The following is a 19,566-nucleotide window of genomic DNA, read 5'->3' on the forward strand; positions in this document are numbered from 1 at the left end:
CTCTATACTTTTCCAGAAGAAAGACATAATTTTGGCAGTTAAAAAACGTTAAATTTCAATTCTTCACCTATCTTTATGAAATTTAGTGGGTGGGTCCGTTGTCCCAAACTGAATTTTAAGACATACCTTTCCAGACAAAAAACCTTATTTTTGGCAGTTAAAAACCGTTAAATCTCAATTCTTCATCGATATTTATGAAATTTTGTGGGTAGGTTCGTTGTCCCCAACTGATTTTCACTCCATACTTTTCCAGAAGAAAAACATAATTTTGGCAGTTAAAAACCGTTACATTTAAATTTTCACTTATCTTTATGAAATTTAGTGGGTGGGTCCGTTGTCCCAAACTGAATTTCAAGACAAACTATTCCAGTCAAAAAAACTTATTTTTGGCAGTTAAAAACCGTTAAGTCTCAATTCTACACCGATATTTATGACATTTTGTGGGTAGGTTTGTTGTCAGATTTGACATGATGGCAGAATTGAAAGTGTGAGATATCCTGATGTTTCACAATTTATGCTGCATAATTCAGCCCCATAGGCGCTTGAATTTTAGGTGGAGTTGGGTTTTTTTTCAGCCCAAACCAGTAACCCCCACATGGTTTTCATGTCCCTTTCTGAGAGACTTCAAGAAGTTTCAATTTGACGTCATGATTAGCCTGCCGCATTAGCAAGTATGAAAACACGTCATCGATGACACATTTTAAGACACAGAGAGAGAGAGAGAGAGAGAGAGAGAGAGAGAGAGAGAGAGAGAGAGAGAGAGAGAGAGAGAGAGAGAGAGAGAGAGAGAGAGAGAGAGAGAGAGAGAGAGAATCATGTACACACAGATGGACGACTTCGCTTGGGGTATGTACTGCCCGGCAGTACACATCTACTTAATTATTATTATGAACATTTGTGCGCCTAATCTAAATATAGCCCTAGGCGCTTACAAAATATAAAATACATAGTGAACATTATACGAAACACAAATCGACAAGGACCAAGACACTCGGACTCATACACTCGCAGACAGGCGCACAGCGAGAACGCGACGCACTCACTCATTCTAGACGGAAAAACAGTCGTAAATAAATAAATAAATTATTGGATACATAAAGTTAGTTGAGAGAAGAAGAATAGAGCTGGAAAGGGAAGAAGAAGGAGAAAGAAAGAGACAGATCAAGGACCAGCAGGAGAGGGGGATGGGTGGTCATTAACGGACTAGTGAGGGAAGAGGTGTGTTTTGAGTGAGGTTTTGAATGATTGCATAGATGTGGAGTGCCTGAGTGAATGCGGGAGTTGGTTCCAGATAGATGGGGCCTGGTAAGAGAAGGTGCGCTGGCCATGGTATGAGATGGTTCTGCGAGAATTTTTCATTTCATAATTTCCATGAGGCCAGGAGAGTGATTGACCGCATAAATAAGGATATGGAAGCCTCAGTTCCATCCCCTCAGCATGTGACTGTGCCATATTATATTATTCGCAGGATTGCTTAGATACTTATTTCAGTCGAAAGCAGCGAAATAAAACCGTTATTTATATGCTGACTGTCAGCAAATGATAACAGACATGCTTCGTAAATGATACCATTACTGTCATGCCGTCAGTCTGCATGCTTCAAATAACTTATTTAATAACACATGGCTGCTGAAAATCCTGCCTCTCCTAACTGTTTAGAGAAATGGAAATAGAATGGGAATAGTTGGTGCATAACTGTGAGATAAAACAACAAACACAGCATTTACAAAGCAACTAATTAGTGTTCAAGAAAAAAAAACTACCCACATGGATCCAAGGCATCCAGTGCTTCAAGAAGTTCGATATTCGTTGAACCTGGAAACAGAGGATGCAAATAACCATCTTTGTACAGCTGAATCTTAAGAGGAAGAAGGTTAAGTCTACTAATACGTACGAAAGTCACAGTTTTCAATTGCTTTGCTCTAGCAGATTAAAAAACCCACATATGTAGACGGGTACATGAGGACTTAGACCAACTGTTGCGGTGGTACCCTTGTCACTGCCTGGTTCCAAGTAGTCACTGTATGTACCTTAATCGAAAAAACAAAGATTACTTCATTCATTAGCGACTACCATGTGTTTGGTCCAGTTAAACACAGTGAGATATCAAAGGAAAGCGCAGAGTCTTTGGAACACAACGATACCACAATATAATACTGGTCAAGAAACAAAGATGCACGGAGCAATTGAAAACTGTGACTTTCGTAGGTAATAGTTGACTTAACCTCCACCTTAACCTTCGCCCGACGTCGTTATCAACTACACACAGAAGACATCGTGGGGCCGTGCGGACCCATGTTTCTCAAAGAAGGAAAAATATGCATACCCTTCCGTAGACCCATGCTTTCCAAAGAAGCAAAAACGTGCATCCCCTTCCGTAGACGCCGTGTTTAAATTTTCGCCTTAAGTAATTACAATAAATTATCCAAGCGGAGCGCGGGCGAAGCCCGCGCGTAGCGAGGTAGTTTTTTTTTTCATCTCCCAGCACTGAAAATTTTTTTGCCAAGTGGTGTCTGTCTGGACATTGTTCTAGAATTCATCTTTTAGCACAATATTAGCGACACTGTTTGGACAATTCTATTAAAATTAGGCGTACAAACTGATTTTGTTTCGGGGAATCCTCTCAGAGGATCAGAATTTTCATATAATATCATCGGAAGCTGTTACAACGGGAAAATGTGAAACTTTTGTCACTTTTTAACATGGAATTTCATCTTTGAGCGTTTCAAGCGGACTTTAATAAAATAGTTATTTGCGAATTAAGCAGCGGAAGACACTCACCGGTTCAACATGTGTATGGTCATTAAACCTCAAAACATTTCAGTAAGTGGTTTAGACAAACACCTCCGCCATGTGAGGGTGACTGGTTTGTAGCTGAAGAGTTTTTTTCTAAAGTGTGTTCTAAATACAAATGACGTACTGGTAATGATGTAATGAGTTGTTCTAATCTTGTTCTTGGAACTCTTGCTGTTCCAAGCTTGTTCTTAGCAAGTCTTGGTGACGAGAACAAAGACTATCAATGAAATCTTTAGAAATAACCTCTGACAACGACGACGATGACGACGACGACGACGATAACAACAACAACAACAAATGACATCGACGACGACGACGACGACAACAACAACAACAACAACAACAACAACAACAACAACAACAACAACAACAACAACAACAACAACAAAAACAACAACACGAGAACAACAACAATCACGACAACGAACATGACAACAACAACACCAACAACTACGACGACAACTACAACGACTGGGTTATGATGACATCACCAATGATTTATCAAATGTTCAGTGTCAAGGCTGTTAAAAAATCGTTAAATCCTATTTCTTCACTGATTCTTATGAAATTTTAAAGGTAAATTTAAATTTTAAATTTTAAATTTTGTCCCCAACTTATTTTCACTCCATACTTTTCCAGAAGAAAAGCAATAATTTTGGCAGTTAAAAACCGTTAAATTTCAATTCTTCACCGATATTTATGAAATTTTGTGGGTAGGTTCGTTGTCCCCAACTGATTTTCACTCTATACTTTTCCAGAAGAAAGACATAATTTTGGCAGTTAAAAAACGTTAAATTTCAATTCTTCACCTATCTTTATGAAATTTAGTGGGTGGGTCCGTTGTCCCAAACTGAATTTTAAGACATACCTTTCCAGACAAAAAACCTTATTTTTGGCAGTTAAAAACCGTTAAATCTCAATTCTTCATCGATATTTATGAAATTTTGTGGGTAGGTTCGTTGTCCCCAACTGATTTTCACTCCATACTTTTCCAGAAGAAAAACATAATTTTGGCAGTTAAAAACCGTTACATTTAAATTTTCACTTATCTTTATGAAATTTAGTGGGTGGGTCCGTTGTCCCAAACTGAATTTCAAGACAAACTATTCCAGTCAAAAAAACTTATTTTTGGCAGTTAAAAACCGTTAAGTCTCAATTCTACACCGATATTTATGACATTTTGTGGGTAGGTTTGTTGTCAGATTTGACATGATGGCAGAATTGAAAGTGTGAGATATCCTGATGTTTCACAATTTATGCTGCATAATTCAGCCCCATAGGCGCTTAAATTTTAGGTGGAGTTGGGTTTTTTTTCAGCCCAAACCAGTAACCCCCACATGGTTTTCATGTCCCTTTCTGAGAGACTTCAAGAAGTTTCAATTTGACGTCATGATTAGCCTGCCGCATTAGCAAGTATAAAAACACGTCATCGATGACACATTTTAAGACAGAGAGAGAGAGAGAGAGAGAGAGAGAGAGAGAGAGAGAGAGAGAGAGAGAGAGAGAGAGAGAGAGAGAGAGAGAGAGAGAGAGAGAGAGAGAGAGAGAGAGAGAGAGAGAGAGAGAGAATCATGTACACACAGATGGACGACTTCGCTTGGGGTATGTACTGCCCGGCAGTACACATCTACTTAATCTAAGCGGAGCGCGGGCGGAGCCCGCGCGTAGCGAGGTAGTTTTTTTTTTCATCTCCCAGCACTGAAAATTGTTTTGCCAAGTGGTGTCTGTCTGGACATTGTTCTAGAATTCATCTTTTAGCACAATATTAGCGACACTGTTTGGACAATTCTATTAAAATTAGGCGTACAAACTGATTTTGTTTCGGGGAATCCTCTCAGAGGATCAGAATTTTCATATAATATCATCGGAAGCTGTTACAACGGGAAAATGTGAAACTTTTGTCACTTTTTAACATGGAATTTCATCTTTGAGCGTTTCAAGCGGACTTTAATAAAATAGTTATTTGCGAATTAAGCAGCGGAAGACACTCACCGGTTCAACATGTGTATGGTCATTAAACCTCAAAACATTTCAGTAAGTGGTTTAGACAAACACCTCGGACATGTGAGGGTGACTGGTTTGTAGCTGAAGAGTTTTTTTCTAAAGTGTGTTCTAAATACAAATGACGTACTGGTAATGATGTAATGAGTTGTTCTAATCTTGTTCTTGGAACTCTTGCTGTTCCAAGCTTGTTCTTAGCAAGTCTTGGTGACGAGAACAAAGACTATCAATGAAATCTTTAGAAATAACCTCTGACAACGACGACGATGACGACGACGACGACGACGACGATAACAACAACAACAAATGACATCGACGACGACGACGACAACAACAACAACAACAACAACAACAACAACAACAACAACAACAACAACAACAAAAACAACAACACGAGAACAACAACAATCACGACAACGAACATGACAACAACAACACCCAACAACTACGACGACAACTACAACGACTGGGTTATGATGACATCACCAATGATTTATCAAATGTTCAGTGTCAAGGCTGTTAAAAAATCGTTAAATCCTATTTCTTCACTGATTCTTATGAAATTTTAAAGGTAGGTTTGTTGTCCCCAACTTATTTTCACTCCATACTTTTCCAGAAGAAAAACATAATTTTGGCAGTTGAAAACCGTTAAATTTCAATTCTTCACCGATATTTATGAAATTTTGTGGGTAGGTTCGTTGTCCCCAACTGATTTTCACTCTATACTTTTCCAGAAGAAAGACATAATTTTGGCAGTTAAAAAACGTTAAATTTCAATTCTTCACCTATCTTTATGAAATTTAGTGGGTGGGTCCGTTGTCCCAAACTGAATTTTAAGACATACTTTTCCAGACAAAAAACCTTATTTTTGGCAGTTAAAAACCGTTAAATCTCAATTCTTCATCGATATTTATGAAATTTTGTGGGTAGGTTCGTTGTCCCCAACTGATTTTCACTCCATACTTTTCCAGAAGAAAAACATAATTTTGGCAGTTAAAAACCGTTACATTTAAATTTTCACCTATCTTTATGAAATTTAGTGGGTGGGTCCGTTGTCCCAAACTAAATTTCAAGACAAACTATTCCAGTCAAAAAAACTTATTTTTGGCAGTTAAAAACCGTTAAGTCTCAATTCTACACCGATATTTATGACATTTTGTGGGTAGGTTTGTTGTCAGATTTGACATGATGGCAGAATTGAAAGTGTGAGATGTCCTGATGTTTCACAATTTATGCTGCATAATTCAGCCCCATAGGCGCTTGAATTTTAGGTGGAGTTGGGTTTTTTTTCAGCCCAAACCAGTAACCCCCACATGGTTTTCATGTCCCTTTCTGAGAGACTTCAAGAAGTTTCAATTTGACGTCATGATTAGCCTGCCGCATTAGCAAGTATGAAAACACGTCATCGATGACACATTTTAAGACAGAGAGAGAGAGAGAGAGAGAGAGAGAGAGAGAGAGAGAGAGAGAGAGAGAGAGAGAGAGAGAGAGAGAGAGAGAGAGAGAGAGAGAGAGAGAGAGAGAGAGAGAGAGAGAGAATCATGTACACACAGATGGACGACTTCGCTTGGGGTATGTACTGCCCGGCAGTACACATCTACTTTATCCAAGCGGAGCGCGGGCGAAGCCCGCGCGTAGCGAGGTAGTTTTTTTTTTCATCTCCCAGCACTGACATTTTTTTTGCCAAGTGGTGTCTGTCTGTGAACATTGTTCTAAAATTCATCTTTTAGCACAATATTAGCGACACTGTTTGGACAATTCTATTAAAATTAGGCGTACAAACTGATTTTGTTTCGGGGAATCCTCTCAGAGGATCAGAATTTTCATATAATATCATCGGAAGCTGTTACAACGGGAAAATGTGAAACTTTTGTCACTTTTTAACATGGAATTTCATCTTTGAGCGTTTCAAGCGGACTTTAATAAAATAGTTATTTGCGAATTAAGCAGCGGAAGACACTCACCGGTTCAACATGTGTATGGTCATTAAACCTCAAAACATTTCAGTAAGTGGTTTAGACAAACACCTCGGAAATGTGAGGGTGACTGGTTTGTAGCTGAAGAGTTTTTTTCTAAAGTGTGTTCTAAATACAAATGACGTACTGGTAATGATGTAATGAGTTGTTCTAATCTTGTTCTTGGAACTCTTGCTGTTCCAAGCTTGTTCTTAGCAAGTCTTGGTGACGAGAACAAAGACTATCAATGAAATCTTTAGAAATAACCTCTGACAACGACGACGATGACGACGACGACGACGATAACAACAACAACAACAAATGACATCGACGACGACGACGACAACAACAACAACAACAACAACAACAACAACAACAACAACAACAACAACAAAAACAACAACACGAGAACAACAACAATCACGACAACGAACATGACAACAACAACACCAACAACTACGACGACAACTACAACGACTGGGTTATGATGACATCACCAATGATTTATCAAATGTTCAGTGTCAAGGCTGTTAAAAAATCGTTAAATCCTATTTCTTCACTGATTCTTATGAAATTTTAAAGGTAGGTTTGTTGTCCCCAACTTATTTTCACTCCATACTTTTCCAGAAGAAAAACATAATTTTGGCAGTTAAAAACCGTTAATTTTCAATTCTTCACCGATATTTATGAAATTTTGTGGGTAGGTTCGTTGTCCCCAACTGATTTTCACTCTATACTTTTCCAGAAGAAAGACATAATTTTGGCAGTTAAAAAACGTTAAATTTCAATTCTTCACCTATCTTTATGAAATTTAGTGGGTGGGTCCGTTGTCCCAAACTGAATTTTAAGACATACTTTTCCAGACAAAAAACCTTATTTTTGGCAGTTAAAAACCGTTAAATCTCAATTCTTCATCGATATTTATGAAATTTTGTGGGTAGGTTCGTTGTCCCCAACTGATTTTCACTCCATACTTTTCCAGAAGAAAAACATAATTTTGGCAGTTAAAAACCGTTACATTTAAATTTTCACCTATCTTTATGAAATTTAGTGGGTGGGTCCGTTGTCCCAAACTGAATTTCAAGACAAACTATTCCAGTCAAAAAAACTTATTTTTGGCAGTTAAAAACCGTTAAGTCTCAATTCTACACCGATATTTATGACATTTTGTGGGTAGGTTTGTTGTCAGATTTGACATGATGGCAGAATTGAAAGTGTGAGATATCCTGATGTTTCACAATTTATGCTGCATAATTCAGCCCCATAGGCGCTTGAATTTTAGGTGGAGTTGGGTTTTTTTTCAGCCCAAACCAGTAACCCCCACATGGTTTTCATGTCCCTTTCTGAGAGACTTCAAGAAGTTTCAATTTGACGTCATGATTAGCCTGCCGCATTAGCAAGTATGAAAACACGTCATCGATGACACATTTTAAGACAGAGAGAGAGAGAGAGAGAGAGAGAGAGAGAGAGAGAGAGAGAGAGAGAGAGAGAGAGAGAGAGAGAGAGAGAGAGAGAGAGAGAGAGAGAGAGAGAGAGAGAGAGAGAGAGAGAGAGAGAGAGAGAGAGAGAATCATGTACACACAGATGGACGACTTCGCTTGGGGTATGTACTGCCCGGCAGTACACATCTACTTTATTGATTTAATTATTACCGTGCGGACGAAAGCTCCTCAAAGAAGGAAAAACGTGCATACCCTTCTGTGGACGTCGTGGGGCCGTGTGGACCCACATTGTTACGTATTAATTTCGCTCCACGCGACTTGCTTATTAACTCCAAAATTAAACAGATCGTAGAAAATGATGTTTAGAGCCAATACCTGAAGGTTTAATTGTGACTTAATTCTCTCTCTAGTTTTTATGTAAGTTCCTTCAGTTTGAAAAACATTGGTCCGCACGGCCCCACGATGTCTTCCGTGTGTTGTCTAAATTTGACATTTGTTTTTGTAATTACTTCTCGCTGAAATGTAATGATCTTTTAGGACATAAGAGCTTTTTAGGTGCCTGAGGCATTCTTAAAAGCTCATTAAAAAAATACCAACTAGTTTAAGAGATATTTGCAATTAAACACCCTTCTGGGTCCACACGGACCCACGACCACCGGCGAAGGTTAAGGCAGATATTTTAGCATCCTCCTCCCTATGCCAGTGAATCAAAGCAGGAAGTTCAGAAGAGGCTACTGGGTTAAATAAATTAAAAGTTTCCATACCCTTTAGTTATTACCGGGTAAGCCTGTACGTAGTCTGTTTCTTGTTACTATAAAAACGCATACATTATATCCTGTTTCGAGTAGTTTTAGCCAAAAGCTGTGTATTTATCCTTAAAGGAAGCCGACAATGTCCATTTCTTGTTGTTGTCGTCGTCGTCTTCGTCTTCGTCTTCTTCTTCTTTTTACATTTAGTCAAGTTTTGACTAAATGTTTTAACATAGATGGGGAATCGAGACGAGGGTCGTGGTGTATGTGCGTGTGTGCGTGCGTGTGTGCGTGCGTGTGTGTGTGTGTGTGTGTGTAGAGCGATTCAGACTAAACTACTGGACCGATCTTTATGAAATTTGACATGAGAGTTCCTGGGTATGAAATCCCCGAACGTTTTTTTCATTTGTTTGATAAATGTCTTTGATGACGTCATATCCGGCTTTTCGTGAAAGTTGAGGCGGCACTGTCACGCCCTCATTTTTCAACCAAATTGGTTGAAATTTTGGTCAAGTAATCTTCGACGAAGCCCGGACTTCGGTATTGCATTTCAGCTTGGTGGCTTAAAAATTAATTATGACTTTGGTCATTAAAAATCTGAAAATTGTAAAAAAAAATACAAATTTATAAAACGATCCAAATTTACCTTTATCTTATTCTCCATCATTTGCTGATTCCAAAAACATATAAATATGTTATATTCGGATTAAAAACAAGCTCTGAAAATTAAATATATAAAAATTATTATCAAAATTAAATTGTCCAAATCAATTTAAAAACACTTTCATCTTATTCCTTGTCGGTTCCTGATTCCAAAAACATATAGATATGATATGTTTGGATTAAAAACACGCTCAGAAAGTTAAAACAAAGAGAGGTACGGAAAAGCGTGCTATCCTTCTTAGCGCAACTACTACCCCGCTCTTCTTGTCAATTTCACTGCCTTTGCCATGAGCGGTGGACTGACGATGCTACGAGTATACGGTCTTGCTGAAAAATGGCAGCTACTTGACTAAATATTGTATTTTCGCCTTACGCGACTTGTTTACATTTAGTCAAGTTTTGACTAAATGTTTTAACATAGATGGGGAATCGAGACGAGGGTCGTGGTGTATGGTGTACGTACCCACTCCTTTGTTAAATATCCCCGGACGCACACGTATACCTTCTGACTGACCTGTGTTGCTTTCATCTTTCGTCTCAGTTTGTCTGAAAAATAAATACAAGAGACATGTGTAGCTGCCACATTCTTACCAATGAATTTGAAGTTCAGACAAGATGAAATATGCATGCTGTTTAGCTTATGTTTGCAGTGCAGCCTGTGGTGTCATCACAAACAGGTCTTTTGAACAATTTGTTTGGGGAAAAACATATAACGTAAACAAATGCATGCAGTTGATCTGCATACCCACACAATTTATTACGCCCTCAAAGCTTACACCGGTATCACAACCTGATTAGTTCACTGGCTTATTTTTGTAATAGCTCAGTGGTTACTTCTTAGTGGTGTTAAATCTTATCCAAACAACACTTGCTGTTACCATGACATGTTTAAGAATAAGAGCCCCATTTTCGTCTTGTCTTAAGATCATACGAACCTTCAAGTGTATGAAATTTGGAGATTCTAGCTTGAAAACCCAAATGTTAAATTGTGTGTCTACGTCTGGCCTATACATTGCTGATTGATAAAGTTCTGATTACTCAGGTGAGTCAAACTCCACGTGTCAGGAAAACTACAATCTCCACAGTTCTGTAAAGCATACAAAGAAAGCACATGCAACTCAATATATTTGTCAATAACACATCTTTAATATGGTACACACAATTGAGCAATTAGCCTGCAAATAGCGTGACGGAAAACTATGACAACAATACCCAACTACAACCCAGGCAGCTTACCTGATACGTATTACAACGTCTGGCCTTTTCTCTGAGGAATCCTGGGTTTGTCCGACTTCCGGATTTGGTGAAATGTCAGTTTGTGTTGCAGACGACATATTTTGCGTTGGATAAATAGTAGTTCTGTATTACTATCTTTCACATCTCCAGCTCATGGCTTGCTGAAATAGGACTGCGTGTTCCATGTTAACCTCTTGTTCCGGAATGGAGTGTACCAAATGTTCTGCAGTAAAGAAAAGTAACATTAAAGTTTCTGCAAATCACAACTAATTCTCTTCATGTTTTTACCTGGGATAAGAGCAACACTTTACTTGAACACAACCCCAAAAATAATGAAAAGGCTGTTTTGTGCACAGTGCTTCTTGCTTTGTTGTTCTGTTCGTTATTTGCTGAATGAATGTTGTACCTAACGTTCATGTCAATCTGCCAAAATACTTTAACAAAAACGTCTCTCTTTTTCCAGGAAGCAGCCAGGTTGTAAATGGGATGGATGTCATCACATAAAAGGATAATCTTACCTAAATACAAAGCCCAGACAGGTCTATGGTGGTGAAGATGATTTAACACACGAGAAGGAAGGTAACTATATAATTTTCACCGAATAAAGTTTTGGATTAGTCAGTCGGCATGATGAGAGATGAGTACGACCCATAGGTTAAAAACAATAATTGTAAGTAAAAGTATGGGCCATGTCATACAACCCACTTTGAAACAGACGACTGAATCGGTTTCCTGTGCACACTAATTTCAATTTAAGGGAAGAGATGGCATACAAATCAAGTTGTGTCTCTTCCTAAAGCTTTTCTTTTTATTTTTGTTTGGCTCACGTAAGTGTAGCCTATGCGATGCTAAACTTTGTCTGTCTGTGCGTATGTGTGTGATACAAACTTTAACATTTGACTGAACACCGAAATACTAATCCAAGCAACATCTTCAAAGTATTGAAGCAATGATCAACATTTCGTCGGCATGTGTGTAGTTAAAGTGTGTACTCATAGAAAACGGGTGGTGTTTTTTTTTTTTTTTTTTTTTTTTTTTGGGGGGGGGGGGTAAAAGCAGTTGACTGGTTTGTGTCGTGTGTGGTATCAAGACCAGGTCAGGGGTCAAGTTCAGGTCAAGTCGCGTGAAGGATTCTGGTATAGATTTACTTTTCAGTTCTCACCTCTGCATTCGCCGATTCGGGGAAGACGATTTCACATTGTTCGGTTTCTTAGCTATAGAAAAATAGATAAAGAAGATACCAAAGGAGATTGCCTACAGTTTGATCTGCACAGCGTGTTTCCAGTGTCTGCACGAGGAAGAGCTGTCGAAAGCGCAGTGTCGATCTGGCAGTCGTGTCCCCAGTAAGTACAGACAGATCTAGTGTTTCCCACTCTTACAACGTGTCACCTAAGCTTACTGATAATCCGTTTTGTTTAATTTCTTTTTTTTATTTTAGCAGACACGGATATCAAACTCAGTGCTAGGCAGTCACCTCTGGTGAAATGAGTTGATCTAAAGTGCCTGTAATGTTTGGATGTCTTTGTTCTTGGTTCGGTTTATGTGAATTTCAAGACTTGCAGTAGAGTCTCAAGTTTGCTCTGCCCGTATAAAACTGTCCACCATTTATTTGAACATGCAGATATAAAATGCAGATGATGCTCTGTCATGGTTCTGTCTGTAACATTTCGTAGCTTGCAACAATTTCCTTAAAATTGAAAGACAGTTTTTGAATGCTAGATCTACCTAGATCTGTATCGCGTTTCATTCCAGACTCCTCTCTTTGATTGTACTGTTCGCTGTTTACGCACTTTCATGATTCGCTAATGTCTGTAACGTTTGGTAAACTTACCTTGCAACAGCTAGTTCCTTGTCTTTGTTGGCATTTTTTTTTCAAGGCAGCACAACGTAAGATAGCTTCTTTTGGACAGCAGGTAGAATGCGAGTTTTGAGACAACGACAGTCGTCCAAAGAAAGCTTGCTGTGGAATTTTGTTCTACATAATGGTACATGTGATTCTGTATTTTTCTGCGGTTAATGTTAATGGTTTCTTTTTTCCTCTGTTGGTTTCTTCCTCCTGAGTTGATCGTTATCACTCAAACAAGACCATCAGAGAGTACCTCAGTTGCTCCTCAAAATGGACTGTGAATAGTGTGTTGACTGTGTTGACCGTCAGAATTATTTTAAGAACCAGGCTGCTGCAGTCAGTTGACATGTTTCGCATATTGTAGGGTTCCCATGCTGCATAGGTAAAGTGGCTTGTATAACCCGACTATTCAGTATCAAAACACTGTTTATATTTGTGTAGGTTGTAGTCATCACAACTAATCGCATTTTGCCTTTTGTTTCAGAAAGGAGGATAAGCTACAACAAGATCGACGCTATGTCAGATATGCCTCAGCCACATGACGACTTCCGAATTTAGATCCACTCGGCATGGTGACAAGTCTTGATGAAAAGTATAAGACTGAGGACAGCAGTGGAAAAAGTGGCCACATGGCAGGTACCTATTGCTTAGTGTCTGCAGTGCAAAAGACAGATAAGCTGATGGTAGATTTCCAAATGAACACAGTACCCTCAGATCTACTGCTGATTTACGACGGGCAAGCTACAATCCAGGGCAGAGAACACTGCAGCGTTGTAATCCAACTCTTCATTTGTTTCAGGAAAGGACGTCCTTACAAATTAACATTACAACTCTCTGATACAAAGACATAGTGCATAGTGTACTCTAAACAAGAGGTTGTGCTACCACAGGAACATCCCGATAATTGAGTGGGACAGGATTAAAAAGCTTCCCAGGGCTGCAGTGAGGAAGTACATGGTTTTTCTGTCATTGACCTTAATAGCTTTCACACAGCCAGTATATGAGAGATAATGGTCTTCTTGGTGACCGTTCATGCCCAAGCACGCGGAGCTGGTTGCCAGCAGGACAACGTGTCACTGGAAAATATCATAGACTTCGGAGTGCGAGGACCAGGGTTGGTTTGGTTGGTTTGGTTTTTATATTTAGTCAAGTTTTGACTAAATATTTTAACGTAGAGGGGGGAATCGAGACGAGGGTCGTGGTGTATGTGTGTGTGTGTGTGTGTGTCTGTCTGTCTGTCTGTCTGTGTGTGTGTGTAGAGCGATTCAGACCAAACTACTGGACCGATCTTTATGAAATTTTACATGAGAGTTCCTGGGATTGATATCCCCGAACATTTTTTTCATTTTTTTGATAAATGTCTTTGATGACGTCATATCCGGCTTTTCGTGAAAGTTGAGGCGGCACTGTCACGCCCTCATTTTTCAACCAAATTGGTTGAAATGTTGGTCAAGTAATCTTCGACAAAGCCCGGACTTCGGTATTGCATTTCAGCTTGGTGGCTTAAAAATTAATTAATGACTTTGGTCATTAAAAATCTGAAAATTGTAAAAAAAAAAAAAAAATTTATAAAACGATCCAAATTTACGTTCATCTTATTCTCCATCATATTCTGATTCCAAAAACATATAAATATGTTATATTTGGATTAAAAACAAGCTCTGAAAATTAAATATATAAAATTTATTATCAAAATTAAATTGTCCAAATCAATTTAAAAACACTTTCATCTTATTCCTTGTCGGTTCTTGATTCCAAAAACATATAGATATGATATGTTTGGATTAAAAACACGCTCAGAAAGTTAAAACAAAGAGAGGTACAGAAAAGCGTGCTATCCTTCTTAGCGCAACTACTACCCCGCTCTTCTTGTCAATTTCACTGCCTTTGCCATGAGCGGTGGACTGACGATGCTACGAGTATACGGTCTTGCTGAAAAAATGGCATTGCGTTCAGTTTCATTCTGTGAGTTCGACAGCTACTTGACTAAATGTTGTATTTTCGCCTTTCGCGACTTGTTTTGGGTTTAATGTCCCTTCAGCAGATGCTAGCTGCTATTCGAGACCGGCGAGGACCAGGGAAAATAACCTCATGTGAACCTGTCTGAGTGTGACCATCGTGACGCCCATACCTTTAACTCTTAGTCGTATGACAATTCCAAGAATATAATATCTTGATTCACAAGCTCTTGGGTAGGTTAATGATTGTAGATAAGCTTTGCCATGATAACTATGCTGATGCAGTTTAAAAGTGTGTATGTGTGTGTGTGTGTGTGTGTGTGTGTGTGTGTGTGTGTGTGTGTGTGTGTGTGTGTGTGTGTGTGTGTGAGAGAGGATTGCACAAGATCTCTTTCAGGGACAACTACACCAACAACAAATACACAGTCATTTTATCTGTTTGCCTTCTTTTGAAAATTATACATGGAGTAGATATGATGCATTAGTTTTAACTATGTGTGTGTGTGTGTGTGTGTGTGTGTGTGTGTGTGTGTGTGTGCGTATGTGTGTGTGTATGTGTGTGTGTGTGTGTGTGTGTGCGTGTGTGTGTATGTGTGTGTGTGACGGAGTGATTGAGTTTGTGTTACTGTTTGTCGATTTCTTACGGGAGCCTTGAAGGCTTCGCCTCTTGTTTTATTAAGAAATCACTTTGAAAAGGGTTAGGGAGAGGCTGATGATGAACAAAATGTCATGGCAAAATTATTCTGTGTTATGCAGAATACCTAAAAATGCCAGAGCCCAAAACACGTTTGGGGGCGAAAATGTTGTGCCACTTGATGTCTTAATATTTCTTATTAAACTTTAAATCAAATGTGTTTGGGCGTAGATGTAATGAGGTAAGAATCACAGTTACAAATCTAGGTTCCCCTCGATCGTTTAAATTGTCACCTTTATGATGTGCAATTATTATCAAACACAAATTATCTGCTACTATTGTTCCATAAACGCTCCAAAAAAGATAATTTTCTATCCATTTGCGCAAATTTTAAAACGTTCAGCAAAATTATACTTTTGTACTTTTCAATTCGATCAACAACATTAAAATTACACTAGGTTAACCAGACTTGATTCGCATCGAAAATAATCAAGCCCTGGAGCTGTGTAGTTTGTAAGGTTGAGGTTAAGTCAACTAATAGGTACGAAAGTCAGCATTTTCAAGTGCTTCGTGCGTCTTTGTTCCTTGACCAATTCTTCTGATTTTGGTACTGTTGTGTTCCTAAGACTGTACTTTTCTCTTATACCAGGATCTCTTTATATAACGGAATCAAACACGTGACAGTTGCTTATGAAGGAAGAAATTGGTTTGTTTCCCGAGTTAGATACATACTGTGAAAAACTGGAACCTGGCAGTGAGAAAGGTACCGGTGTACGAATGTTTGGTTTTGATTATCTGCTAGAGGAAGTAGATGTTTTGGAAAAAGTGAAATGCAAATGGCTGCCATAATTAATATTTTGCTGATATCTACTTCGATTGAGCTGAAGTTTGGTGTGTAGCTTGGAATGGGGGTACATACATTGTTTTAGATTCCTACATGTAGTGAAAGAGGAGGTGTTAGCTGTATACGCCTTCACACAGGCAGCAACCAATGAATCGGACGATTAAGCTCTTTGTGATGGTGACGCATCTCGACCAAACATTTGACGTCGAAATAATTTGCAGTATATAATTTAGAATCCCTTACCAGTTAGGGAAACTTTCATTTAGCAAGCATGGTAGTGTACACTAGTTAGATTATAATTTGTTAATCTGTTTAAGCAATTTTTAAGACGTTTTCAATTAAGGTTTACGCTTTGGTTAACGCCTACGTCTTGATTGAAAACCGCCTATTCACGCTGGAATTCTCGATATTGTTCAGGCTATACGCTTCGCTAAGCTGCTGTGAGCGACCCCAGGAATTATCTCTTGTTTAAACAAAATTCACTCGCAAAAACTATGATGTCCAAAACTATATAAAACAGATAACACAACAAAGTTCATCAAATAGCTTTATAAACAAAGAACCCGTTTAAATGCGAAAAATGTCAGTACATTTGGAATACAGTTAGTTTTATTCTTATGCTCAATTGATACACATGAGTTTTTGTTATTACGCGTTAAATGACCTATGTATCGGTAGAAGAGTATGTTGTACGTGGATAAACGACCACTCTCTCTTCTTTCTCTCCGGAAGAGATATTATACACTTGGATGAACGACGTTGATGTGATTAGCCAGATTCGTCTATTGAACTGTGTGTGTGTGTGTGTGTGTGTGTGTGTGTGTGTGTGTGTGTGTGTGTGTGTGTGTGTGTGTGTGTGTGTGTGTGTGTGTGTGTGTGTGTGTGTGTGTGTGTGTGTGTGTGTGTGTGTGTGTGTGTGTGTGTGTGTGTGTGTGTGTGTGTGTGTGTGTGTGTGTGTGTGTGTGTGTGTGTGCGCGCACGCTGTCTGTCTGTCTGCTTTTTTTAAGATACCGCTAAAGGTAGCTAATCAGCCTTGCAATGTAATGAGTGTGCATCGGTTTACTGTGAGCCAAGACAGCCCACGTCTGATTTAGCCTCTTAATGTCATACAGTAAACTGTCATCACTGCTGTTTAGATGTCACAGAAGCTAACCTTAGACTGACACTAATTACATTGATTGCGCGTGAAATCATTTATTTGCTTGTCTGTTAGTTCTAGTGAAGATTTAGTTATGTCTTTAAAGGATGAATGCTTTTGCATTAGGTTAATTACTCAATATCATAAAAAAACAACACCATTTAGCATACTTTCGAAGCAGGAGTTTTTCTTCCAAAACTTAAGGCAAAATATTTCAACTTTGATTTTCGATTTAAACTTTGGCATGTGGCTTTTCATTGTCCGGAAATATAGCCAGTTGTATACCCTGGATGTCAGAATAGATACTTTTTTGTTATTGTCAGTTAATATTTTTTGGGAGGATAAAAAAAGGTGTATGTTCGGGGGGGAATTATAAGTTTGGTCAGAGAATCAGAAACAACATTTGTATATATTTTTATATTTTGGCCTTATGTCAAGTTTGCATGATGTCAATGAATTCAGTCAGCTGCAACAGGACTGAAGACATTTTAGTTTAGTAGACAGATTTGTTGTTGTTATGGGTCTAAATTGTGAGGAGCCATGGTGCAGTCGAATAAAAGTGAACAGAAATAACTATGCTTGAAGTGGACGTTTTGGAAGTTAAAAGTTTGTATCTTGATCATTATATGAATCCCATTAGTTGAGTTGTACAAGCAATGTGACTGCCTTGTTTAGTTTTTGTTCTTAATTGTAGAGCCTGTTTTGTCTTTGGATGTGTGCGTATGTGTGACAATAATATGTTTGATGTAACGATGTGATTAATTCTGAGGGCAATGTTTTAATGGGCTACTTGCAAATTTATTTTTAGTATCTTGAAGAAGAAATAGTTTACTTGAATAATCATGTTGTTGGAATATGAAATATCACCCTAAAAATGTTTTTTTGTTGTAAATTGCTCTTGTGGGTATGACTTGTGTGTGTGTGTGTGTGTGTGTAGGTGTGTCTGGACAAGAGGTGCCATGCGTTCATCACGAATGTTGCTAAGAAGGGCCAATTATACAGCAAATATGTGGCTAAAGCATGCCATTTACACACAGATTGTTTTGTTTTGCTACCTTGCGTATGTCACGTGCTATGCTATTCCTACTGATGCAGGTGTCGATCCAAGAGCGGTCAAACATTACTTTTTGCGTCCATTTTTATGGGTAGTAAGGTAGCAAAACAAAGATAATTGATTTGACTTTCTTCTCGATTGTCAAAGTTTGGGCAATTTTGATTTTTCGTCGATTTTTCATTCGGCCTTCCGTTTTTGTCTTGTCGATTTTGAGAGTACCCTTACTTGAGCAGCGGTCACGTAATCCTTGTAACAGAAATATTTAATCCAAAAGGTGACCCTGAAGGTTAAGTGAACGGCCTTAACTGGCAAATATACAGTTTTAACGAAATGACACGGGGATCAATGCGCTGTTGCAATAATGTGTTGGCTAAGTTTATATGAACTCGCTGCATTTCTGAGTCTTCTGAACCAAGATCCATCTAACGAGATTCAGGCTTTCTTGAGGAAAATAACGGCTTGCTCTTTTAGTAACGTATGACGTCATGCACTAATTTGTAGATTACACGATTATGTAGATACCTGGACATTTGTAATTCAAACTGGGCATCAACCATCCTGTCTTGAAGTCACTCCAGCAAACACTTTTTTTGTGCAATTTGTGGTGGGTTGAATCATGACTTTCGGTAGGGTCACCCCACAATATCCTTATTTTTACATTTGATACTTCAAGGAGAGAGAAAAACAGACATACATAATAAAGACAAACAGGGAGAATCTTCTTGCATTGCTGCCTACTTGCACTTGCATGGTTACCCCCTCATCATTGATATCAAACTGGAGTTCCTGGTGGATGTTATGGATATGATACAAATCTCAGAATACATACCTTTTCCTCATCGGATTAAGTTTCCCGTCAATGAAACGTTCGATGCAACCCATGTTATGACACTTCATACAATTCACACTGTAAATGGGACAGTTTTAGACTGCGACTTCAGCGCGTCCGTCTCATCTTACCTGCAAACGTTGCTACGTACACACCCTAACTGAGACAGTTTTGTTCAAAACACTTCACATTTTCGATCAACGCATTCTGATGCTTTTCTTTTCCCCGAATTAGCAATGATATTTTGCTTACAAGTTGGAGTGATATCCCTTGGTTCAGATTGCGCACTGCAATAGCTGTTGCTCACTCACACACACTGCCTGCTAACTAACCCTTCACCGAACACGTCAGCGGTGGGAGTAAAAACACAACGAGCACTGCGTAGATAGTTGTGGGGTTGCATACATTACTTTAGCTACAC

General features: G+C 38.7%; 1 long non-coding RNA gene across 1 annotated transcript; it reads right to left on the bottom strand.

Moving 5' to 3' along the window:
- Positions 1-1,664: 1,664 nt before the first annotated feature.
- LOC138951257 (uncharacterized) lies at positions 1,665-19,483 on the bottom strand. Its single transcript, XR_011451079.1, has 4 exons — positions 19,146-19,483; positions 10,843-11,065; positions 10,070-10,152; positions 1,665-1,815 (listed from the first exon to the last, which is right to left on the bottom strand). It is a non-coding gene; the product is annotated as an uncharacterized lncRNA (long non-coding RNA).
- Positions 19,484-19,566: the final 83 nt, after the last annotated feature.

This window comes from Littorina saxatilis, linkage group LG16 (genome assembly GCF_037325665.1).
Source record: "Littorina saxatilis isolate snail1 linkage group LG16, US_GU_Lsax_2.0, whole genome shotgun sequence".
NCBI lineage: Eukaryota > Metazoa > Mollusca > Gastropoda > Littorinimorpha > Littorinidae > Littorina > Littorina saxatilis.